A 27,291-nucleotide genomic window follows, 5' to 3' on the forward strand; every position below is an offset into this window, starting at 1 on the left:
CTAGATACGTTAAAACCCTTTCTGATAATAATTATTAATCAAATTATTTTGTCGGATGCGACGGGTTCGAGTTGTCACTTCTTGACAGTTGGTACGAAAATCGTCTACGTTAACCAATGAAATAGACGACAATCTTTCGTTGCTAGGTGACGGTTGTTCCATTATTCACCACTGGTTAATAATGAAAAATTATGTACCTGTCACTGGGCCAACGTAGAAAAACGAAACTTCTCAGTGTTCTATGACAACCGATAACGCTAGACTTTATTACTAGTAGTGAAAAAAATACATTATTTTGTCGTACATTTCTGTATATTTTTGAGAATATTCCGTGCACAATTTTCGTTCGTTAGTTACGAGATTAGTAAAACACCTGCGGTCACATTGTTGCCTTTATGTTTTCTGCTTTACACCTGAGTTATGTTGGTAACAGTTTCTGTATATGCTCCAAATTATTCCTTCTTTGTGCTAGTCCCCATAACCTTAATTACATTTAGAGAAATAGAATTTTTATTAGTGGGAGTCACTAAAATTAATTTTGAGTAATTACGTGCCATGTTGGTGCCTGGTGCGACTAATTAATTTTTGGGAAAATTGCGTAAATCATCTCGGAGATGAGATAAACACCGTTAGAGTCTGGAAAAGTAATCAGTGGATCTGTCGCTGAATCGTGAATAGAGTTAGAAAAAGCAGAGGTCTGCCAATACAATAAATTGAGAATAAAATAGGAACCCTTGCGCCTCCGTATTTAGAGCACTACTTGGATGAGGGTTTCCTCTGCCTTTTCAAACTTTCAACAGATCCCACCATATTCGGGAACACTGTTTATATTTAGCGCTCGACAACACCCATTCTCGACAAATTTTAAGACACATTAGATCGTGATAACGTCTCGTATATTAAAAAAGTGCATATATTTTACGGAGGATTTATGGTAGCGGCACGTTGCTTCGTCCATATTTCATTCTTTTAAAATCGCATAAATCATCATGACACATTGTGTGTACTAGTTCTGCTCGCCCCCATTACACCTTCCCTATTTATTACTGAACTAATTTGCGAAATCAAAGTTGGTCCCAAACGAGAGCTTTCCTAAAGGATCATCAACGGCTTTGCCGAAAGTAATTCGTGGGCGCCTCCCACGTGTAAACCCTCGACTAAAACCCACTTTTCATGATTTCAATGAATATTCCGTTGATTAACATCCGCTTGTTTCCCGTAAGTAATTAAATTCGTGGGGGATTTGAAAAATATTTGGCAAACTGAAAATATATTCCATTGTTTGGATAGGAACTCCATTTGCAAACTTAAACCCCCGATCACTTTGTATTTTTGTCTTAAAAAAAAATTAACCGAAATTATGAAAATGTAAAGGTATAAAGAGCGCTCATACTTCATTCATTTACTCTTTTTTCTGATCCTCATTAAAAATTAAATTCTCAAATTTACTCTCCCACTTTTAGATTATCCTTGACAGTTGACAGTTATAGTTTGAATATTGATACATTCATACCAACCGTACATAGTAAAAATTGTTATCTGAAATATTAATGTTGCTGCCAACTTAAACAAAACCCTAAGTGCAATGTTTCTCTCCTTAAATATCTAAAAAATTCAGCAGTTTTGAAAGACGTGCAAACAACTAGAACAGTACACAATAGACTAAAAATACGAATCAATATTTACACAACAAGTTCTCACAGAGGAATAGATATATTATTATTATTAATTTTATTAACTAACTAACTGTAGCTTCATGACAAGGCAATAATAAAAAATGACAACTAGGCATCATTTCCTAACTTAGGTTAATTTGTTATTTCCTTTATTCCCGTGGTGGATAGGTCAATCTAGACAATAACATATAATTCTTCCTGTGTTAGAAGTTAGATTGATATTGATCACAAAATAAATAAAGTTTAGATAGCTATATTCAGGGTTGTGGGAATAAGTAGATAAGCAAACCCAGAAGGGAGCGGTACTGTGACGTCATTAGAAGACATTAGTATTACACAATAGTTAAAAACGGAAAATAATAGCTTCAGTTTAGTTGGCAAAATAAAATAAGAAATAAAAACTTCAATCGGTAGTGGTCTCTTTTCGAATGGTTTGTTTGTTCTTTGCTGGTTTATTATTTTAATGAAAACTAAAGTTGGGGTTAACACCTTTAGATTAAAGTGTGGAAGGGCTAGAGTTTGCATCAATGTAAATACAAAAAAAAAGAACAATAGATATACAGGGTGATTCACAAGGTAATAATGGGCCTAACAAAATTTGTGATGCAACCAACAATACATGTCCCCCCACACGACTAGAGATTAAGTTAAAGTTAAGCAATTATTCCACATGAGTATACTCCGTACGCTGATAGATTGCACGTTTTTAAATTCTAGTTCCAAAACATAACGCAGTGAAAAGTACTAAACTTTCCATCTCAATTGTTTCACGTTATGTAGAAAACCGTTGTAGCAGATTAATTCCCGCCACACTCGTTTTTGTGTCTGTCTTCTGTCAAAAAACGTGCAATCTATCAGAGTACGGAGTATACATGACTATGTTTTATAAAATTAAAATATATTCTTTCAAATCCACAAATGTAATATTGGCTGCATGACAAATTTCGTTAGGCTCATTATTACTCGTAAATCGCTCTGTATAATTTCATTTTGTGAGCAAGCTTAAAATTCACAAATAAAATAAAGAGGAGTCAACACAAACTAATTGGGCAAGTGGTCGATTGTTAATGCAAGCAAACCGTACATCGAAGCGTACTGTTATTAAGGAAATAGAAAGCGGAGAGGGTATTTGGTGGATGCAGGAACTTTTTCTCGTTGCTAGAACAGGGTAAACAAAGTGATGCTTGGCTTGCTACATCCCTTTATTGTTGCACAAAGTGAAAAATGCTCGGCCACATTATTAAAAGAACCTCGCCAACTAGCTGCCGAGCATCGATAAAGAAAAGAAAAAAACGCCATTAATGCTAACGCCTACTTGAATATCTCTATTATCCTTCGTCTGGCGAGGTTCTTACACATGCACCTGAATTTCAATTGCGCAAAGCAACACCACACGAAATTCGCTTAAAGTCTCGTAATCACAAAAGAAGCAAAAAACCTTAACGATTCTCCGACATGAACTACGGCAGCCATCTCCTATCGATCATGTTTAATAACGATATGATCCCAGACAAGGAGTTTTTCAACGTCTGCTGCACCTGCGGCCCTAATAAATAATATACTTTTTGCAATTTATTTAATTGCGCCAAATGGATAACGTTACACGCGTGCATATTAATTTAGATGTGAGATAAATTCTAAAAAAGGCACGTGCCGCACCAGTAATTTAATACAAGTGAGGTAATTGTTAATTAAGTTAAAAGAATAATGTACTCTTATGATCGTGTGCATGTGGGAAGTGTTATTTATGAGACAGTTGACGCAGTGCGCGCCAATTTGAGAGCTTGCAGATATTCCGAAATTTTAGATAATTGAGGCCATAACTCACGCCGACTGGAGATAAAATTATTATTTGGTTCATATCTCTCGGCTCTTTTCTTAAAAAGTTGTTAGTATTTATTTCCTGATTCGGCTGTTCTGGGTCCGCCTCGATTCATCTTTCTCTGACAGTTTCTGGAAGATTTCGCTTTTTAGATAAATTCTCTAATGACAGAAGTGTATATGGTGTGCGCTATCACTTCTTTTTATTTTCATTGTGCAGAACACATTGCGGTTGAACACCGCTGCGATGATTTATTAATATTTTTAATGGACTCTTTTTATTATTTATTCATGTTTGAACAGCGGCTTTTTGTAAAGTTTTACGTCTTTACATAAATTTTTAATGGGAAAAATGCAGCAGCTCCTTAAAGCTGAATTGGCTTCATCTTTGGTTTATTGTTCTAAAGTTCGAGTCACATAATTTATGAATGCACACTATGCATGGCTTCATTAAAATATACTGCGCTTTTGACATTTGGTCTTTTAGTGTCAATAACAATAATAGAAATTTTCTAAAAATTTTATTTGAGGAGGAAAAGGGCAAGGCTAAGATTGGCCACGCGGCGATCAAGACAAAATACCTTGTTTATGTTTCCAGTGGGGATGATAATAAAAATAGTAAATAAACAATGAACTACATTGATAAGCTGTCAAAAATGAAAACGAACTTGGGAGATTGGCATTTAATCAATAAAATAACAACAGTAAACTCTATCAGCGAAAAAATAAAATAAAAAAGCTATAAAGCGGGATTGTAAAAAATATTAGGTACAACGACGTAAAAAATAGAGGAAATGTTAAAATAAAACAAATATTAACAATATTGGTGCTACTATTTACAATAATTAAAAACAAACATTCTTCTCAGTAAAGTAATTAAGACATAAAAAAATAAAGACAAAAATATGAACAAAAATAAAAATATATTTCATGTTAATTTGATGAAAAAATATACATTTACATAATAAATAAAAATGTTTTTGCCTCTTAATATATCATATCAAGTGCCAAGTTAATTCTACGATAACTTTTAACAAATTAAAAAAAAAACATCTACCTACTCCTTTTAAGTAATATCCACTATAAATATATGAGTTTACTGTTAAATAATGCTACTCATTACCCACGGCCGTGAGTAATCCCAAAATTATATTTGCAAATCATCGCGTAGACTACGATTCACCAAAATATTCGTGACATAATTATTTTGAAATGATGTTACACTTGCGTGTAATGGCTATTACTCGGTCTGATGACACGTGACAACTATCATGGCACGCTCGTTGAATAACATATTATTTAATTTTTTAATTTCAAACTAAAGACTAAATGATAAGAGTTGCTTAAATATGAAGTTTTCACATTTTTCGTACAAAATTTATTCAATCTTTAAGACTTTGCAACTTTATGAACCTCCAATTTTAGTTCCTGTTTGAAACTTTTTTATTATTTTCTTAGCATAAAATATTTTCCAAAGTATTTTGTACGACTTATAAAGTCACTTTGTATCAAATTGAATTAATGTATTTATAAAATCATTTGGTGTTGAGCCCTTACCTAAAGAAAGACAAAACAACATTGTTGCTTTCATACTATGCTTGTTGAGCGAAAAGAATTAAAATCTGCTATCTGGTGCATTATGAATTTTCAACCTGACCAGAACGAAGACTTCTGCGCTTAAAAACTTAACTTGACGCCAGCGATGCTGTAATTCCCCTGAGAGAAAAGATAAGATCCACCTCCATTCTGACTCCAAATAATCTCCACAGAGTATGTTGAAGTTTTGCGAAAAGAGTTTGAAATTAGCTATGTGCAAAAGCAACTCGGTTCCAGTTAATTAAACAAAACTGTGTGTTGTGTGCACTTTTTCATGCGAGTTGCAGCGGCACAGGTTTTGCTTGAATTAAAAATATAACCGAGTGCGTTGGTGCATTATTAAAGTTACGATTTCGTAGCGACCGTTTCCTCCATAAAAAACCGGCGAATAAAAAAATCTGAAAAGGTTGCAACAAAGACAAGCCCATCAAAAGCGACTGTACATAAACCCCTAAAGACTTATTGTGTGTCATAAGTTCTCAACTTTATGATTTTGAGCGTGGAAGTGGTGACGCATCGGTTTCAGAGGAAAGAGCCTCCGAGAGCGGAGGTTTCAGTTAATGCAAATTGTTAACGTTATTATCCGGAGTGTAACGTGAGCGCAATTCGCGGCACAAATTTTAATAAGAATCAATTCGCTTAATTCGAGGATAAATCGTGCCGGTCCTGAGCGAAAAGTTTCAGGCACTAAACCTGCAGAGTTATCGCATCTTGAGGACATGCATTTTTAAGAAGAGATCTTCTGCGTGTCAAAGTTTCCTGGGCGAAAACCGTTATCGAGACGAAATCTCGTTCACCTTTCCACCACCGAATTCTGCCCTTACAAATTGTACGTCAAATTTAATTCCTTCACATAAACTACCACCGACGCGGATTCTATCTCGGCTTGGACGGTTTCGTTTTATAAATAATTCACAAAGATAAGAACTGAGGAACCTAAATCAAAGCTATTTATTGTGGAAATTTGCAAAATTATAAAATGGAAAGTAGAATAGAAAATTTGCGACGATTGTAGACGCCAAGGCACACAATAAAAACGGAATTTACACATCTGAGAGGTGAGCTCCTTAAGGACTTCAAGTTTGCTCCCCCGCTTCGACGATCCGGGAAAGTTACGGTCGCCGAGTCAAGGTTCTTTTTCGACATTTTAACGATTCGGAATTTTCAATTTGACGCCAAAATACACCGAAGGACAAAATTAAGCCATCCCCAAACAACACCAAAAAAAAATACAAATCATTCAAAAGGCTAGTTACCGGCTTAGCTAGGTATAAGGATCAGGATGAAAGCAACGGGTGTGTTGTACGATGATAAAATAAATGATGTATAAAATTTAACGGAATTGAATTGAAATATTGTACGCTCCAATTAATTCAAATTATTTTCAGATCAACAGGTGCGATGATTTAGAACCCTTCCGATTTTAGAAACATCAAAATAAACGCATAGGAAAGAGAAAGTACGTTTACAATAGTTACTTATTTACATTAGAGTACGGTAGGTGTATTTTCCAGCGCGACAACTAGGTTTCAGGTTCGAGGCGAAGTCGAGTGCCTGATTAGTTGGAGCGCTGAAAAATACCTTTCGTACGAGATTTGTATTAGACTTTTCGGCTGACCAAATGTTTTATTTTGGACTTCTGCACATTTTTATGAAATAATAAATATCATACAGAGCTGCCAACCCGATAGGTTGTATTTTCCCTATTATGATTATGATTTATGATTATTCATTAGTCAATAAAAATTAAAACAAGCATTTATCGGAAAAATAAAACATGTAAATGTGTTTTTTTACACTAAATTAAAGTAACGTATGAACACTTAAATTTTAAAGTAACTGTAAAAAGAGAAAATTAACCGTGCGTGCTACCGATGCTACCTGGGGATATTTACAACATCCGTCAGTAAATCGCAGCTAAATTGAAAGGTAATGGTGTGTTTACCAGTTGGGGAAGCCGAAGACATGTATACAACTGTTATCATAAGATATCGCAAAACCGGACGACTCCTTTTGCAGGATAATGACCCAAAACGGACACTGAACCTAGAATATGACATGTCAAAGTCCAGACTGGAATATGATTGGAACTTTTTGAGGACGAGCTGGACCAACATGTATGTAAAATGATACTTAGGAATAGGAACACTAAATAACGTGCAGCGGAGAACTTATGAAGTTGTCAAGGATAAAGAAGGATACAGCTTCCAGGACATCAATGACCCTAGCGTAGGTATGTGTTGTTGGCACAAACATTAAGCTTCTAATTTAAATTAGTTAAGTTTCCGTATGACAACAGTAAATGTAAAAGACTTCAACTTCAGCGTGTGTCCCTTATGAGGGTCCTACACTTCATAAGGTTCCATTTTTTGCGAGGTCCTTTAATTTCGCCCCTTGGTGTGTAACTTAAGTAGTTAACAGACTGGTCCAAATAAGACTCGGGTGGCCTAATCTCATTAGAACGGAGTGAAGAGGACATTTTATAAACATGTAATTTGCCAGACGGCGGCAAATCGTTTAAACGTACAGTTGAGGGTGATAACACCAGACGGCACCACAGACGCTCATCACAATAGTCACTGATGAAACTGTCGCTGTTCTTATTTTTTTGTTGGTCCTTAAAAGTAAAAAACTACAATAACTTCTCGTAAAGATGGCCGAACTGAAATATTTTCGATTTTTCATCACCTAAGTGGTGTCTGAAAGCTTAGATGCCGAGGGATTATCGACGGTTTTCTCAATTCAATATAAAATTGATTGAGGGTTTTCAGAATTGGAATTACCGAAATTGTGACCTCAAAAAAATTACTTTTTGATTGAGACTTTAACATAATTACATTTTGAAAAATGTACTTTAGCTGCTCGATATATCGAGTAAGCTGTCATAAGTCTCGTGTACAACGGCAATTGTCATCAACAAACAAGTAATTTGCAGTTACAAATTGAAAAATCAATATACAATAAAAACAATGGTTAACACAAATTCCAACAACTAACACTTCGACAAATTGACTGATGAGGCATTTTGAAAGAGATAATTAATATCACAAATGCACTTTTACCGCATAAAGGCAGATAGTAATTGTTGCCTTTACACATCGTTCACACTTCGCGTTGTTTTGGAATATGTAATGAAAGGCCATGATTTATTTTTTAACGTTGGACACGCTGTTTGCTTTCCGTCACTAAAGTACCTGACATGCGGACCTATCAAAATGAACATAACATGTTGCTGAAGCTGAATTTCCCCCGATGTCCGAGTATTCTATTGCAAACTACATATAGTGAAACTACCACAATGCATTCGACATTGACGCTATTAATAACCTCAAACTTAGAAAAACATAACCTAATTCAACAGACAGCTTTACAGCTTTACAAATTAAATGCAAAATTTCCATGGCCTCCCATTATGCCAAAACAACGTGAATGCATTTTAGATATCAATTTTTGCATGAGTTAATTTTTAATTTCCTGGTAATCTTCCTTTGAAGTATCGCAACGCAAAGTGAGTGAATTTGTCAAACAAGTTTCATACAAAGCAGACGGAAATTGAATGATTCTAGCCAGATATTGCAATTCTTATTACATTTTTTCAGTAATTTGTTAAAATTTTATGACGATTTTTAGGAATCGGAATATTTCTTGTCAAGAACCTAATCTAAAAGCCAAATGCGGAAAAGACTATAACGGATGTTGTAAAATGTTATTGCAGACAATTTCTTCGGAGGTACGGACATTTGTTGGTGATCAAGAATTTATTAGAACCGGTCAGGTCAGATAGTGAAGTCTCTGGACTCATGACGAGCAGAATTATCTTGTCGGATTTACGGAGGTGAAATAAATATGTTTGGAGTGAGGGTAACAAGTAAATCATACAGTTATATGTGTAAATAAATATTTTAACATGGATGAAAGTCCCTAAGGCGTCAACTAGAATTTTTGCTGAAAGCAAATAACTAAATAAATAAATATAATTGGAGAGAGCAGTTTGATCTATACATCTACAGGATGGTCCATGAGCGAAATAGAGCCCGAAGGAATTCAAAATGCAACCCACAATACATTTTCGAAAAAAGCCGGATATTTTAATTTCACTAGCCAGTTTTTTTCGGAAATGTAGTGTGGGTTGCATTTTCAATTTCGTCGGGTTCTATATTACTCGTGGACCAGCCTGTACAACTATCGGGTGTTATTTAAATTTATTCTCAAAGTAGGCGTTGAACAATCGATTGTGAACGCATCACGGATTACAGATCACGGATCAGCTGTTTAAAACTAACCTCACTTTTTATGTTGTTTGTGTTTTTAACATGCAGACTGACGAGTGGTTCACAATCGAATCTTCAACGCCAACTTTGAGGATAAATTTAAATGAACACCCGATATTTGACAGTCTTACGCTTAGGATATTTTTGAACTTCTCTGGTCTTGGCAATCCCTAAAAAGAAATAATTTTGTGTCAGATCAGATCTTGCGACTGACTTCGGGGTGAAATTGTCGAGATCGACTAAAAACTGGACGAGATCAAGTTGCTCGTCTGTTCCGTCTGAAGATTTCGATAAAACTGAAAATGCGACAGCAGTGGCGCAGCCAGATTGGAAAACACAACATCAACAACAAAAAATTGCAAAAAAACCTACTCGAACTCGCGTTGGCGGCGGAGGGCCGGGGATATGCAGACTTCGCCCCATCCAATCAATATTCATCGAAACGTCGACAAAGCGTGGATCGACAATATTCTGTTAACACCAGCTTTGAGGGCCACTTGAGCTGTCGCACTCCACACTTGTGAAGGTACGTTTCTTTTACTTTGAACTCGCTGAAGCTGCTATTGATTGTTTAGAGCGGCTCCAGGACGCAGCGTGTAGTCCAATTTAATTTCGTAATTATGGGAATAAATGGGGAAGGAAACTAATTTTTATATCTGACGGGGCATATCTCATCCGGGAACGAAATGAAAGAGTCGAGGCACGTGGTGGTGCCATATATCAATGGTTAGCACAACCTTTAATTTAAAGAGTCCGGCAAAAAGTGCTTTTATTTAGAGAGCCCAACAATAAACTCATAAGTGGGTGAAGTGAGTTTTTAGACGAGAGCAATTTTTCCGGATTATCACCTAAATGATTTTCCCCGGAGGGTCCGTCACGTGGCCACACTTTCCCCCGATTTATTCCGGTTTGTTGTATTTTAAGTGGAAACGTGGAGGGTAATAAGCGCTCAGTATCGGCAATAAAAGTGATTATTTAGCCATCGGATCCAATAGAATGAGACTAAGTCTAATCTAGTTTGAACGTAGACAGTGGTGGCCGTAAAGCAAGAATTGACTGTAAAAGTTCATCGCTTACGCTATTGGACGAAGATCCCTTTTAGCTTATGGCCCAAGGAACACACGAGTTATACAATGGAACTCTCCGGACATTGCGGCGCGTTGATGAGGGAGAAATGGGTTTTCTGGCACAACTTTTTGTCGCTGTTTTTCCTTCGCTTTTCGCCGAGTGCGCGCTACCAATTTTGTTTGCCTCTTATAGAGAATCGTATTTTTAAAGGAAACTACAAACACGAAGCTTTGATCAGTTTTCGTCTACCGAATAAATTACATTTGACGAAAAAAGGCCAACATTACACCTGCAAAAAATTGCCACAATCCTACGGATAGCTCCGGCGAAAAACCCGTTCCGCTATTTGATGAGATTAACAATTTGTTGGAAATCGATGATTTCCCGGATAGACGAAACTTTCCCAATTAATTATTAGGTAGGTGTATGCCATCTCCAAAAAGCGGAGACTGGCGTCCCAACTCACACAATCGAGCGATTTAATGGCCAATATATAATGCATAGCATAAGAAATTACATTTCGAGCAATTAGAGAGTCTATCGATTAAATCAAATGAAACTTTCTATTCAATTTAATTTTGTGGAAATACATCGGAACAATGTATTTGATTAACAACAAAAAACAAATAACGTTAAACCTCTTTTAGTTGACTCTTACGCTTCAAGGTATAAATTCTCTTGGCTTCCATCCATCCTCATCTTACGAAAGCAGAAATCGAGCTCGTTTGTGTTCTTGTTGGCACAAAAAGGTTGACTGTCTACAAAGCTTCTCTACCATAGTATAATGTACTTCATCTTTGGCTCGTTGGCACAAACGCAACCCCCATATTATCTAAACATAAGTGTAAATTATAATTGAAATACTGAATATCACTAATGGAATGTTTAAACAAAGACGTAATTACAAGAGACAATAAACAGTCAAAACCAACAAAACTATCTCTATTATTTTAATTGATCAATGACACAAAATGTGTCTGTCAAAGTGGAAACATTTTAAGTGCTCTGCAGGCAAATAAATATTTTTTCTTAAATACCAGAGATGAGGAAGCAAGACATCCTTTAATTGATTATATTTTTGGTTATTTAGTATGGTATACAGAGTATTTCACAAGTGATAATAATGGGCCCGGCGGAATTGAAAATGCAACCCACAATACATTTCCAAAGTTAACCTGGCTATTTTAAACATCGTATTGTTTTAAAAACAAATTATAAATCCTGATGGTTTAGCTTCTAATACGAGGGCAACACTGAAAATTTCTAGAATGTCATGTTTCTAAAAACAAATGAAATTTGTTTTTCTTTGACAGTTACTCTTTAATGTTTTGCAAGTTGATTGCCGTTTAGTTTCGTTGATTTGCTCAAATAGTTTTTTAATTATCATAATTTAAAGATTTTGTGTTCACACAAAAATGAATTTGACTAGAGAACATTTCCGGACCATGATTTTTTACGATTTTAAATTGTCATTAACGCCTAAACAATGTGAAGATCGGCTTAGAAATGCATTTTGCGAAAAAGCCCCATCTAAGGCAACAATCTATAATTGGTACAGCGAATTCAAAAGAGATCGGTTTTTTCTTAGAGATGAATTTCGTGAACGGGGCCCAAGAACTGCTGTTGCTGATGAGAATATTGCTGCTGTTAGAGCATCTTAGACATCTTATAAATTTATTCGGGCAACATTGGTTATTGGTATGAGTCAAATCCAAACTATTTTACTTCAACAGTTAGACGTGAAAAATTTTTGTTATCGATGGATTCCACATAAAGTGACTCCCGATGAAAATGAACAACGCATTGAATGGTGGAGAAAAACTCTGAAAAAATTCAAAGGCCACACTTCAAATTTGATTTGGAATATCTAGCACCTTGTGATTTTTTTTTCTTTCCAAAAATTAAAAATAAAATGCGTGGAATCACTTTTTCGTCATCAAGTAAAGCAATGGAACATTATAAAAACCTGGTATCTGAAGTATCTCAGGAAGAATGGTATCATTGCTATACGGAGTGGTTTCATGGATTACAAAAATGTATTGATGTTAACAGGGAACATTTTGAAAAACATTAAAATCATTTAATTTTTTTTTAATTAATCCTTGTTTGATTTTCTAAAAATTTTCAGTGTCGCCCTCGTAATTTTATTTGTCACAATTGACATTTACGACAAAGTTAAAATACGGCGATTAAAATGTATTCGAACGATGAGAAAACAGACATGATCCTGATTTATGGCGAATGCAATAAAAATCCTTCTGCCGTTGCGCGTTTATGCAGATAATAAACGTTTCCCAAAAACTCCTTCAATTACATTTAACCAAGCGAATGACGTTTATGTCAAAATTTACGAAACTGCACAACTAACTATGTTTTATGTTTTTAAAATCAAACAACAAATATCCACGTTTGGAAATGTATTGTGGGTTGCATTTTCGATTCCGTCGTGAAATACCCTGTATTAAATCGTATTGAATATATTATAAGTGCTGTAACAAAACTGGAAACTATATGGCTCCCTCTTATTGACAAAGCGTGTTGCAGCAATTCCTCTGAAGAAACTCGGTTCAGTTTTAAATAAAAATCCAGGCAGTCCTGTTTTATGTTTCATATACCTACAATTAATTTGTGTGAGGCATTTGAAGATAATATTGAATTTGACTACACTACAATGGCACTAATTACAATATGTGAACATTCTCTTTCACAATTAACAAGTGTATACACAACAAAAAAAAAAAACAACCTTTACAACTGAAAATTTAGAGCAATATCCAACTTTCGGTGCTAATATATTTTAATTTAAAGCATAAAACGCGATATAAAATGTTCGAATGATGTGTTTTTCATATTTGTTTTATTAATAATACATTCCATTTATAGCTTGATTATATTATAGATATTTCATGACAATGGTATTGCTATTATCATAACTCATGTGTATTGTTTTTCGTTTTTATGACTTGAATATATCCGCTCACTATTTATTAGTGTCATAACGCCGTGGATAAGCATTGATTCTTCTAAATGAATTTCCAGTTGGTTGAAATGAAAAGCAATCACTCTAGTAGGCCAAATGTACTTTTAGATGCGACCTAAGCTAATAAAGAGCACAAACATTATCAGCGTAACAAGCAGTGGAAAAATATATTTTGGAACTTTGTTTACACCACAATATAAAATTTAAAAACGACCCAAAAACCTAACTATATTGACATTATAAACCGACCGATGCAGATTCATATAATATTCAATTTGACTCAAACACACATTTTCATTATTGACGTTATAACATAACCTTCCTTACAGTAGCAACAAACTGTTTCAGGACAGCTTTAACGGTTGTCAGTGAGAATATGAAGCATAAGTCGTTTTCAATAATTCTTCATTCTTTTCAAAATGATGGTTCAGATTAATGCGGTGGATTTTATACCGAGCGAAGTTCGAATGGGTTTATTTCTGGTGTCTTTATAAATTTAAAATTTTAGGATGTCAGCACCACGCCACCCCCTCTACTCTAATAAGTTACAACAAAGAATAGTTATTTTCGTAATTTTTTGACCAGAAAAAATGATGATATAATCTGTTTCAAAATCGTAGAGGTCAAAATCAAAAATCCATCACCTGTTGAATTATGTTGGCAGAAAGAAAGAAATCCCTAGAATAAGATTCATTTTTTTGGGTTGGCCCAACCTCCCGCCAAAATTTGACATTGAATTCTTGAGTTTATTTACGTAACACAAAATAATTATTATGTATAAAATGGTGGTAGCTACCATATCATACCTTTTGAGTGAAATAATAAAAAAACACTATGAACTACGACCGAAACGACTGTTAACAATTTTCATTCATAACCCCATTTTTTTCTGACACTTGCAGACACACTAAAAACAAAAGTTGGCGACGTTGTCGGTTGTATTTTCGAGGTAGAATGAGGTGTTGGTGTTTTTTTGAAACAGATTATACATATGTAAAATGTTAATTAGGAAAATTAAAAATATGATGCAAAATACATCATTACTATTATTTTCTACAACTAACAGTTTCCTCGCAAAAGTCAGTAAGTCACATCTACGATCTTCATCGAGTGAAATAAAATGACAAATTGTTAAAATAAAAAAATGTGAATTTTCGCTTTTGAGGTTTTTTAAAAGCGAAAGATGTAAAAGTTAAATTTTTTATGTAGACGCTGCGCCCGAGGCGCCGGCAATGATGTAAAAAATATATCTGAAATTCGGAACGAAATAACCTACTTTAATTTCTCCTTTACATTTTTACGTACAAAGCGGCAATAATGAACGATATATCTTTTATTAATTAATCTGACATGAAACTTCCTCTTTGTAAAGCATTCTTTGTTTTTTTTTTTTTTTTAATTTTTCGTAATCGGTTTTGACATGTTGTCCAGTGCATTTAAAAAATGCGTCGAAACCAGCAACGATCTCTGTGCTAACGACGCAGGATTTAGTCTCTTGTAAGAGCAAAACATTAAATCTTGATCACGACAAACAAGAAATTATTCTATTGCGATCGTAACCGTACCTGAGCTTCGTCCTTCGATCCCACAAAACAGCGCTTCAATTTTTTCAGGCAAAATTCACTGAAACCTTAATCTCGCGAAGATACAAAATGTCCAAATATAATTAATTGGGGGAATAACCGCAATCAAATTAATAAACGAAAACCCGAACAGGTAATAGAATTTATTTCTGGAATAATCTTGAATTTTGTTATTGCCTCAGCGTGATACTTGCTCTGGAAGAATCAACGTCAACTTTAATTTCGCCTAAATGCGACACATATTCATATTCATTCCTTGAAAGTTATTCGCAACTTCTTGATTTATATATTTGAACAGTGGATTATAAAGTAGGCAACTGGGTCAAGCCTCCACTTCAAACTTTACATCTCGAAAAACCCCATTCGAATCGGTCTTTTTACAGTCCTCTATTATTTTTAAACCGCACAAAGTTGCAAACTTTGTTTACAATTTAACCTACACGCTCCTTAAAAATTCCGTTACACCCCCTATTTTCAGGCAACCGCCCTCGCGCTCATTCGCAATTTTGCAGATCCCACCCACCAACATGAATTTAAAATTTTTACATTATTTATACACCGAGCGGTTCTTTTAATTCGTATTTCGTTCTGATGTTTTAGGTCGCCGGTCTTGAAACTCGACCGCCGGAAAAATGGAAACCCACACACATAAATACGAATTTGAGACACTGACACATTTTATCAAAGAGCGGCCCACACGTGGGAGATAAATTAGATTAAGTGGAACAGAACACGGGCTGGACCAACGTCCTGTACATGCCGCGGTTATACTACACTTTCGGGTTAGTGTAATAAAGAGTTATTTAAAAGGAAAATTAAATTAAAGCAAAAAGTTGCAACAAGGAAGCTCAGTTTTGTAGGTTTAGGGACCCTAAAACTGTGATATTTTTAGCACAGCTGTACGGTGAAACTGGTTTGACCAGTCGAAACTCTTAACTTGTTTAATTAGCTGATGGTTAAACCGGCTAAAGAGGTAAACCGGTTTAACCGGTTAATGGGTATAACCTTATTAATCAATAATCAGGTGATAGTTAAACCCGTTATGTTATAATAGTTAACTTGGTTTATTGGTCAGTTAAGTTCATCAACAGGAACAACTTGTTAAACAATGAAATTTTTAAATGTAGTTTTCTTTTCGATCGATTAATATACACTCACCGGCACAAAAAACGACTCACTTTGAATTTTATTAATACGGTGCGATCAATTAAAAAATAAATCGAGTCGGCGTGTTACCTATGGCAACCCATGCTATAGCATAGGCTCCAAAGCAAACTCGATTTATTTTTTAAATGATCGCTCGGTATAATTAAGTAATTCATTGTCTTAGATTTTTTTTTGATATCATGTTTTATTGATAAGTGTTATTTAAGTTGTTCTTTGCCAAAGAATATCCGACAAACAAAACATTAAACACAGCAAATAAAATTTTAATGAAACAAAAGTATTTTTTTAGAAAAAAATGTATGTTATAAAAAATTGCCAAAATTTGAACAGCATTTTGAATTAGTATCCCGTATTGTCAGATTAAATCTTCTAACACGTAAATCAACCGACAAAAACACAACATGGAAGTAGCGCAAATTTTCTAATAATTTATTTAAACAAAACAATTCAGTTGCCATGGTGACCACAGCACTCCCGATCATTGAAAATATCCCAATTTAACTATAATAAAGAAAAATAAGCACAAACATAAATACAAATTTCAAGATCATTTAATAAAGAAATCATAAGGAGTCGTTTTTTGTGCCGGTCAGTGTATTAATTTCACCGATCAAATAGTTAATCGGTTAATTAATTTGTCCCGTTTAACCGGTTTAACCATCAATTAATTAACCAAGTTAGCTGCTTGAACTGGTAAACCAGTTAAAGTGTACAGTTCTAATTTTTATTCGCACCTGTTATTCTCGTGTCAAAAATGGATTACTCCCTAGGATTTAGGGATATTCGTTACTAGGTTGCTATAAATTTGGTTACGTTGGAGGCTATGTGGTTTCTGGTTACAAACAAAAGACATCCCAAAAATGTAAGACAGCAAATTAATTGTAACAGTTGCAAATGACTAATTTCTCGCTAAGTGATAGATGATTTTTCGTTTCACAATAATTTTTGGTTACTGGCGGCATATTTATTTGGATTTAATCTCTCAATTCAAAGTAACCAACCTTAGGCATTCAAAATAACTTTTGAAAATTCTAGTTACACACAACATGAAAAACGTTATTTCCCTAAAAGTTCGAATTCTAGGGAGTAATCCATTTTTGACACGAGAATAACAGTTCACGTTTCCTTGTTACTAACTATAAATCTGCTTAAAAGCATATCAAACATTGCGGTTAAAGTTCCTCTTAGATTAACTTTTCTCTTTATTTAAAATAATCATAAATAAACCTGTAGAGTGAAAGCTTCATCATTATGTATAATCTATAATCTTAATTTCTTCACGAGAGCAGTTGCTAATTAAGTGGTTTTTGACATTTGAAATTTATTTTGTATAAGTAGCGCCCTCTGCGATGACTCTTTCTGTCAAGCTTCATAATTTTCAGGTACGTGTCACGTTTATGTCTATAGATCAAACATATTTCAAATGAAATCTTAATTCGACAATACTGAAATATTTGCTGCTGAGGTGTGCTGCGGGATTAAATACTCTTTGTCCTGTTCCCCTTTTTACGCGTTTGGTGAAGAAATGGTAAATAATCGGTTTACAAGACAATGGATGGAAAGACACCGTTTTAATCAATTTAACTCGCTAATCAACTGGAACCCAGTAGGCAATTAATAAAAGAGCTTGTCGCTAAAGTCTTTTCAATTTAAATTATCACTTTGTCTTGACTTTTGCTCGCCGTTAAAGAAAAACTGTTTGCCTTTGTGAGAGGCGCTCTCTTTACAAGAAAATTAACTCGTTTGATACTTGAAGGCTGATCATCGAGCTCGTATTAATGTATCTAACGAAAGGCTTTCCCGCTAACGCAGTTTTCATGAATAAATTTGATAAATAATGAGTGGCATTAAGGAAAAACAAGCGGGTACGCAGGTGTTGCCATAAAACTTTCAAGATAGTGGTGAACATCTGAAACTGTAACCCACCTTAACGATTCAGCCGTAATAACATTATTATAACCACAATGTATGTTTAATGGTTTTATGTTGAAATACATGTGAAACGTGTACAGAGTGTTGACACAAAGGTAAATACGTTATCACACTCGGTCATAGGCCTTCTCTCGTTTTGCTAATGTGATGAACATGAGGTTAATACTTTAGAAAGAGGATCGTAAAAACCGGTAAAATTGGAATGGATGAGCAAACCTCCCAAAGTCTATTAACCCAGCTATACGTATGTTTATTGTGGGGGCATATTTGTTTTCCTACTCGACTACGTGAATAGAATTTAATTTACTAATGTTACTACAGTACAAAGATTTTATTATTACGTGTAATTTCCAAAGATTTGTTAAACAAAATAAGAAAGTGCGAGGGAAGTTGAATGTAACAGTTTTAAAGTCTTAGCTCGCTACTGAATGAGCGAGTCGAGATTTATTACAAAAATATTTTGACAGTTCTTTCAGGTTTACAAACATTAAACGTCAAATAACTAGATTTTCAGATTTTGTCATTGAAACACTCGATATATGAAATTTATAGTCGTCACTTTTATGTGAAAAATATTTCCAGATTTTATATTTCCTCTGGTATTTACCATTTTAGAATCCTCGGAAAACATATTGGAGAGACAACGACAAGTAAATTCTTATGTAAATAGAAAGCTGCAATTTAAGCAGAAAAACACAAACTAAAAGGAAAGTGCATAAATACTTTAAGTGAATAAAATATTTTCAGTGCACTCTGCACAAGAAATGAAAGAAAATAAATTTTATAAATTTACATTAAACATTTTTTTAGACCATTGAGTGTATCGTTAAATATATTGCGGGCGTTACTTTTAAATGGATCCACCGAGTGTTTGGGTAGTCTTGAGGGAGTGTAATATTAAATTTGACACCAGCCAATAATATTTGCTAACATTTACGCCGTTAAATAATATTTTGTTGTAAAATAATTAAGCTCACGCTTACAGAAGCAATAGTTCTTTGTCGGATCTCCAGATATGCCACCACTTGAAGACATTTAATTTTCACAAGTTCTGCATTCATCATCTCAAGGACTAAACACTAGACTTTTTGTTCAACTTCTCCGTTCAGTAGGTGTCAATTTATAAGTGCGTGTCATGTTGTCGATAATTGTCGACAATTTGAAATGCACGAGGGCTATTTTAGTGGATTATTTCCTGAAGAATGTATGAATAGGAAAATGAATTATTTAATAAATTTTTCTGTACTGTTTTTCTTTTAATAAATGTAGTTTAGTCACATCGCTGCCACATTTGATTTCAGCCATTGACAAGCAGTTGACAGCGAATATTAATGCACAAGTAAACATCAATTATCGCTGTCATTTGCTTATTGAGATTGGGATTTGGTAGCAATCTGATTGGATTAAATGTTTTGGAGGAACTAACTTAAAAAACACGTACGTTTTTGGTTTAACATTTTCTTGAAGACTCGAAATTCGTTTTGTTGTTTAATGCCTACGTCAGTGAGATAGTTATGGTTTTTAAATCTTTAGGGACGAATACCAACCGGAAAAACAATAAAAAAGACTCTGGGAACATAATGTACGAGAGCATCTAGTTACAAAGTTTCAGTTCTTTGAGTTGGAAACACTCAGCTTTAAACAGCCTGGAATAAATGATAACATGAGCGCATTAAACATTTTCATTTACAAATACCTTTGAGCAAATACGCTATTAGAATCCTTTGGGTGCAAGATATAAAAAAAATAAAATGTTCAGTGGCGGCCATTAATTTGGAAACACCGGCCTAATCTAGTTTACTGGATATTTCTAATATTTGATAGTGTAAGCGTTATGTCATGAAGTCATGTCACCCATGTCATCGTTGAGCGCATTCAACTGTCGCAGCCGAAATTGATATGTCAATAACATTGTCAAAGTGACAAACAATTTACAATAGAAAAATCTTGGTGTTTCCAAATTAATGGCCGCCACTGTACATTGTTATTTTTACTTACGAATCTACTGCTACATATTCTAGTTGTAAAATTGACATTTAAAAAAAACTGTATTTATTGAAAAAACAAAAAAGTAAGTTGACGTAAAGAAGAAAGTGATTCGACGAATTAGACTGTGACTTATTTGAATTAAAACAGATTTAGCTTTAAGTGCTAAATTTTTGGAAATAGATAACGTCTTGTCCTCATTTCCAAAACAAAAAAAAAAAAGAAAAATTCAGAGTGCACTGCAAAATAACTTTTCTTCTAGAAATGGGATTCTTGTATGTTTTTTCAATCTGCAACGTTCAGTAAAAGATTCTTTTGTTATAGTCTAATCAGACATAACTGAGAAGAAAAAGGTTTAAATGATGCGTCTATACTAAAAATCCATATAAGGACGACCATCAGAAGCAAAGGACGAAGAGTTACGCTCCACTTCTCGATGCTGATTCAAGTAGCCCTAAATTATCTGAAATGCATGAACCTTTCCAATGCGTCAAAAAGAACCATTTTCATCACTGGTGTGTTTGTTTTAATTAAATCCCATAAACAGTAGCTCGACAAAATCGTTTTGAAAAAAATTCTTATGCATCTAGTCAATTTTGTACGTCTGTTAGATTGTGAGAGATAGAGCAGTTGACATTTTTGCCTGTTATTTCTCTTCTGGCTCGTATGGTGGCGCCAGCGGTGTTCTGTCATCAGAAGTAGCACTGATAATGGGATGGTGGTTTTTCTTTATGGAAAATTTACATTGAAGTCTTGGACTTTAACGAAGCAGCTGTCAGCAGCAGAATAGCTTTGGTCAACATGAAGGATATCTTCTTCATCAGAAGACTTTATGTCGTTAAGAAGAAAGAAAAGGTCAGAAACTGGACGCAAGACGGGACCAAATAAATGGCTCTCGCATACAATCGAGATTATGTATGTTATAGTTAGGAATTATTTCGGTCGATTTTTCTTTGTAAGAAATTCTTTCGTAATATGGATAAAATCGAAACTATTTGTCGGGAGTTCTTTATCTACAAAATAAAGAGCATCACCACGAAGAGATACCAACGGCGACTTTAAGTTATAAAAAGTAATGTATTTTACTTTGAGCGATTAAATAAGAATTATGTCTTTAACAGAAATTTAGGAAACAAAATGGCGAGGATCTAGTCAAAGAGTTGTAGTTATCAGTTGAAATTGTTTAATATATTGTTTATTGTTATCATCTTGACAACATTCCAGACAATTATTACAGTCCTTAATTATCAGGGCATGAATCCGATGGAAAACAGAACTGCCATTGTAAAATACGTTAAACTGAATACCTAACCATTGCAGCCAGAGGCATCTAATGCAGTCAAAGTGAATAATAATTCAGACCAATTGCACTTTATTAGCTATTAAAACAATAACGATAACAAACTCGATTAACCCCATTGTTATCTGGTCTGGTTTATGATTATACAAATAAAGAAAAAGACAAGTTAAGTTTTACCAGTCGGTTTAGTTTATTTATTATTAAACAGTCAAAATTTCAAATTACAAATAAACTACAGGTGCTAAAGAAGGTAAAAAAATTTAGTCAAGTGGCATGGGTCTCAAACGTCATTTATTCAGCAAACAAGTAGTAGTGTGCATTATTTCTTGACAAGAAATAGTTCTTTTTAGAACAAACGAGAGTTTTCCTGGTTTATTTATGATACATGATGGGTTCACGATAAATTAATCGTTCAGTTTATAATAAAACGTTGATCAAAATGTCAAGAACATGCCAATTAAAAAAACTTGCATTAGTAAAAAAGACAAAAAAATCACGGCCCACTTACTTGACCACAAAATTGTTTCAAAGCTCGATACAATGAAGGGAGAAAAATAATCTTGAACCTTTTTCTTATGTCAGTTTCAATGAAGTAGGGATATTCAACTCTTGCGGAATAAATTAAGTAAAACAGATGCATTGTAATGAGAAATCAGGGGTCTACAAAAGTATTGAAATGCTGTGATAAGGTTATACAAAGGAATCGGTCTAGCAAAGTTAATTTTAAATCAAAACTAAGAATGTTATTTAAAAGCTTTCTACCCGCTGATACCAAAGCTTTATTAACAAAACGACGGTTCTGCATGGGGTTACCCTTCGGAATCCTGTAAGCTTTCCTTGACAAAATTACAAATTTTAACTTTAATATCCTTTAACTTATTGAAAATCGCTTGTCATACGAAACTTAATAACAAAATTGATTAGAGAAACATTAAAGCTCTCAGAGAGAGCTTTGTGCCTGTTTTTACATCACGAATGAATTTTAACTGGCAATCTTCCTACAAAACAATCGTAATTTGATGTAATCTGATGAGAATCATCTCTCATTTTGTTTATTTGCATTTTTCAAACAAACTGATTGGACTCGATTTAATTATTTGTTTGTAAAAAAAACAATCATTTGCGTTATTACCGAGTTCGTTAAAACGCGATCGACAATTGCGCCGATTTTGTTACACAATTAGAAAAAGAAAAAAAACGGACCGAGAGAAGTAGCGCACAACAATAAAGTATGATTAAATAAAGAGAGTTCGTTAAGAATCTTAAAAAGTTTGCCAAACAGAGAAACTTTTTAAATTTATATAAGAACGTTGAGGAGTGGCACGAAAATAAATTATATATAATATTGAATCAAACGCGTCAGTAATGAAAAATCTCGTCTCTGGTGTATGACAAAGAACTTGGCAAGTCCCACGCCTTTGTAATTATTATTCATCGCAGTCAAACGTGTTGCAGGAAAAAACTGTTCCACAGCGCCCAGCAGTATCAACTAACGAGCTTGAGCTTTAGTTTCTAAGCGCATTCGTAACTTTTACATTAGGGTAACCAACTATAAGGAAATATAGTACTGCTTAACGATAAATTTTCATTCGTTTCAACAAGTATCAGTTTTCTTAAAGCTTAAAGGTTGCAAACTCAATACCAACAGGGGTCGTATGTATACCCACCCTGGGCGACATAAAACTTGCACTACTAATTGGACTAATTAGGAGTAGATTTAACAAATTTTTCTGACGTATTGACAGCTGATTTGACGAGGATTTCGGAGTTGCGATAATTGCTCACTTACTAAATAATGCACCAAACAATTCCCAAAATTCACCAGTTCAGATTTGGAGAGGGATGAATTAAAACTGAGCTTAGTAATGGGGAGAAGAGCTGAAATTTTTATGTGGTGTGTAATTCGCAAATTAGCTGTCAATAAGTGAAATAAACCCGTCTACGCCAATGGAGAAATTAAACCCGGCAATGGCCGATGCATTATAAATGAAGGAAGTTAATTTTAAAATAAAACTATCAATTTATCGATTTTTTATTTTTCCACTTTTATACGTTTTTCTTTACTACACTTTTGCTTATTAAGAACAAGATAGGACACGTACGTTAACAATAGAACACGAGACATACGATGCTAAATTGTACAAGGTGATTCACGAATAATAATGATCCTAACAAAATTTGTGCTGCAACCAACAATACATGTCCTCTATAGTTTTTTAAGTTGTGTTTTTATCAATAATTCCACATAATGCTTTTAATTAAATTTGACAAATATGATATCGGGTATGTTGACTACGTTGCATAAAATTAAAATATACAGGGTTATTCACGTAAGATGACGAGCCTGACCAGGAAAAAAAGCAACCCAAAATACAATTCATAAAACTATCTCCATCCCTATTACATACATTATCATACTGCACATAAAACATAGATAGCTTTTAACGTCAATTTAATGAATGTCAAGTTCTGAAAAATACCTCTCTCAACAGAGTATGATTTAATAACAATAATAAACAATTAAAATCACAAAAGTAATGGGTAACTAGGATCATGTCGGAAAACATTTCCAAATACTAAATATGAACGAAAAATGCAATGACAGATATACGTTTCAAGCTACTAGAATACCTTCTTGTATTCCTGAGTTAATTTTTAAATACCAAAACACAGTGAATGCATTGTAAAATGTACTTTGGGTTGTATTTTTACCTGGTCAGGCTCATCATCTTACGTGAATAACCCTGTATATCCACATAATAGGTGCAAATGTAATGTTGGCTGCATCACACATTTCGTTAGACTCATTATTACTCGCGAATCACCCTTAATCGATTTAATTGTTGCTTTAAGTAACGTAAATGCCAATTTTTTAACTAGATTAAACTGTACAACAAAAATTTTCTTAGTGACGTTCAAATTATTAGTTTACCCTTTCCTTAAAATCTAAAAAATATTTTGGACAAGTTGCGTTGTGGGCAACAGAGTTTCGTGAGCCTGTGCATAATTTGGAAACTTTGAATTAGCACATCTTGGGTTGTCATTGTGGAAAACACTGCCAATTAGCACGAAATGTTCAAGATGCCGAAGCAAAGTTCCCGAAGAAGTTACACTAATTAGCAAAATGTTAAGTTAGCCAGAATCGTGTTATCTGCTGTTATAATTACAACTAAATTATTGCAAGAGACCATGATGAATTTTACAAGGGTAATTTTTAGGTAAATATTGAACAAAACTTTTATCTAGTAGGCCAAAGGCACGTTCCGAATTATACAGAACTATTAGCTTACACACCTGCAAGCAGTATTGTGTTAAAACAAACAGAAAACCGTGCACTGTGTGAACAACAGCAATAAGGATACGTAATATAGATTTCAGACTTTGATATAAAAGCGAATGCGCCACAGGTGATGAACCTTTAGAGCTACTTCAGATAATGTTAATCCATTAATTTAATAAGTTGTGCTTTTAACGGATAATTTAATTAATAAATTAGGTATCTTTGATGTTTTATTGCGTCGAAGGAAACTTTTAACAACATTTTTTATGGAAATCTGTAAGCTGATATTACTGTACTCTGTGACCTTTACAAATACACCTAATGCTTTGACGATCAATCATAAGTTTTTTTGAAGAATTAACTTACTAAAAAAAATTGCCTTGAGTATAAAGTAAGGAATTGAAATATTTATTAAAAAAAACAAAGAATTAACGATATATTTTATTAATTAGATTATTAATATTCATTAGAAAAAAACAAACGTATTTCAAATATGTATGTATGTAGTAACATGAAATTATCCTGGTTTTTTTTGTACCGCAACATTTTTTGCATCTGGTTAGTAATAAAGGACAAACAAGATAAAAAATAAAACAAAGAGTTGAGGTCTGCGCTAATTACAGAAAATACATTTAAATTTTTACAGACCTGTACAATAAATAATTTTCCCGTTCATTTGTGTTACCATTTCTATTTATAAATTTGTGGATATTTTACATTAGCTGAATTTTAATTAATTTAGTGGGTTTTTTAACGTAGTTCAGCCCTCTCCGTGATAAGAGCGAGGACAATTGTACAAACTGTTCAAATATTGAAAGTTTTTTTTCGAAACCAATGAGCATAAAAAAAGACCAAACATAAAATGTGACTTTGAAAAATCCGCGAACGTCGTTAAAGCGGTGTTTTTGTACACCCTAAATGGTTCCATTATGTAAAATTATGAAAGATGGCTGTGTTGGTGTTTCCGGGTTAACCGTGTGCTTTCGTTGATGTTTCACCCACCCTTTGGCAAATTTGTTCGGGGATTTAACATATATTATGTGAAACCAGCAATGGTAAATGTTTTCGACGCTTTTATTGCAGCGAGTTGAAGAAATTTCAAAAATCACGGCCGGGAAGCTTTGAAAGAAAACAACTCAACAATATCCCAATCATTCCGGTGACAAGATAAATCTGTTGCCCGAGGGTTTAAGGGACATTTTTTACTCTGCCAAAGTTGGTGGAACTCAGATTAAAAGTTTTTCTAATAAAAACACCATTACATAAAATAATAAAAACGAAAACAGAAAAGTAGAAAAAGGTATTGTTTCAGGTAAAAGCTTTCTGATGTTTGTACAACCTTGAATTATGACAAATTACACTAGAGTTATGAAAAAAGACAAAGTGGCGAAAACAAACAGCAATTAAAAGTAACGAATTCAAAATATTTCCCAATCTGAATCAACAGTGATTCCGTCGACAGCTACTCGGTCAATAAATCCTAAATAAATTGACTCAAATTATTTGTACTTCCTGAGAAAATAAAGCTCTGGAATAAGCAAATAATGATTTAGTTCTTGGCTTGGGGCGCACCGAGTCCTCAAACTATGAGGGTCTAGTTTGTAAATATTTTGTGTGATGTGTGCGTCAACAACTAAACGTTTATAATTCGCCGCCGAAACGATTGGCAAAATACCCGTCCAAAAATAATTTCCCGCCAAAATGTCTGTCAATCGAGCCGCGTAAAAACCCACCACCGCCCCCGAAAATTCGTGATCGCGCGTGAAGGGGGCGACTTTTCCGCAAAAATCGGTCGTGTTGTTTTTCGATGGTGCAGGGCTCGCCGGACGAGGGCCCTCGACGGCCGCAAAGACAACAAACGGAGGCTTACTTGGCAGCTTATCCGGGCGCTGTCGCCACCGAACAACAACACTGGTGATCCACTTCGTGTGCAATTGCAGGAGGGACAAACAGCACTTCACTACCGTCCGTGTTGTACTTCCATGGTGGTCGCGCCGCACTCTGTCCGAACCTGTCAAATAACGCTGTTTTCTATACTGCTGCTGCGTCTCGACGGCGCGACCGCGCCGCCGCCAACGCGATCGATATTATGCCCACCACGCATCCCGCACCGGAATCCCCAAAAACTCAGACTTACTACAAGATATGTTCATACTGGCGCATCCTTCTGCTACATAACGCCGGGACCTAATCGACGACACAACCCATTAGCAAGTTTATTGTTTGCTCGTCCGAAAATGAAAAACAATGCGCCGCCACCGGGAAGACGCCGCCGAACTGTCGATGAAGGAATTTGGCGACGAGCGTTCGCCCCGCGGAAGTGCTTCGATCCGACCAACTAATAAAATTTCGCCAGGTTTACGAGTTTTTAATTTCTTGCAATCAAACAATCTTGCAATATCTTGCTTAATTTATACCACTAACTGCGTCGCACAATTTCTTCTAATTAAACCAGGACGAGAGTTCTAAATACAGTTTTGTTATAGATAATCTTTATTTTATGACAAAATCGCACTTCTTGAAAAAGCGGAATAGTTACCTTTATCGATTTTGTTGCCTAACGGATTTTTATCAAGTGGAGCTTTCATAACCTTGAAAATTACCATCCACTTTCCATTATTTAATAAAACG

General features: G+C 34.5%; 1 protein-coding gene across 2 annotated transcripts in view; it reads right to left on the bottom strand.

The window, feature by feature from the left end:
• Window positions 1-26,740, bottom strand: part of Hs3st-A (Heparan sulfate 3-O sulfotransferase-A) — an 83,810-nt gene extending 57,070 nt beyond the window's left edge. The window contains exon 1 of one of the 2 annotated variants that reach the window (XR_011157456.1): window positions 26,531-26,740. The gene's annotated coding sequence lies outside the window, so the exon portion shown is untranslated. The remainder of the gene's footprint in view (window positions 1-26,530) is intronic. The other variant, XM_069040729.1, reaches the window with a different exon arrangement.
• Window positions 26,741-27,291: the final 551 nt, after the last annotated feature.

The sequence above is a fragment of the Tenebrio molitor genome, chromosome 3, assembly GCF_963966145.1.
Source record: "Tenebrio molitor chromosome 3, icTenMoli1.1, whole genome shotgun sequence".
In the NCBI taxonomy this organism is placed as follows: domain Eukaryota; kingdom Metazoa; phylum Arthropoda; class Insecta; order Coleoptera; family Tenebrionidae; genus Tenebrio; species Tenebrio molitor.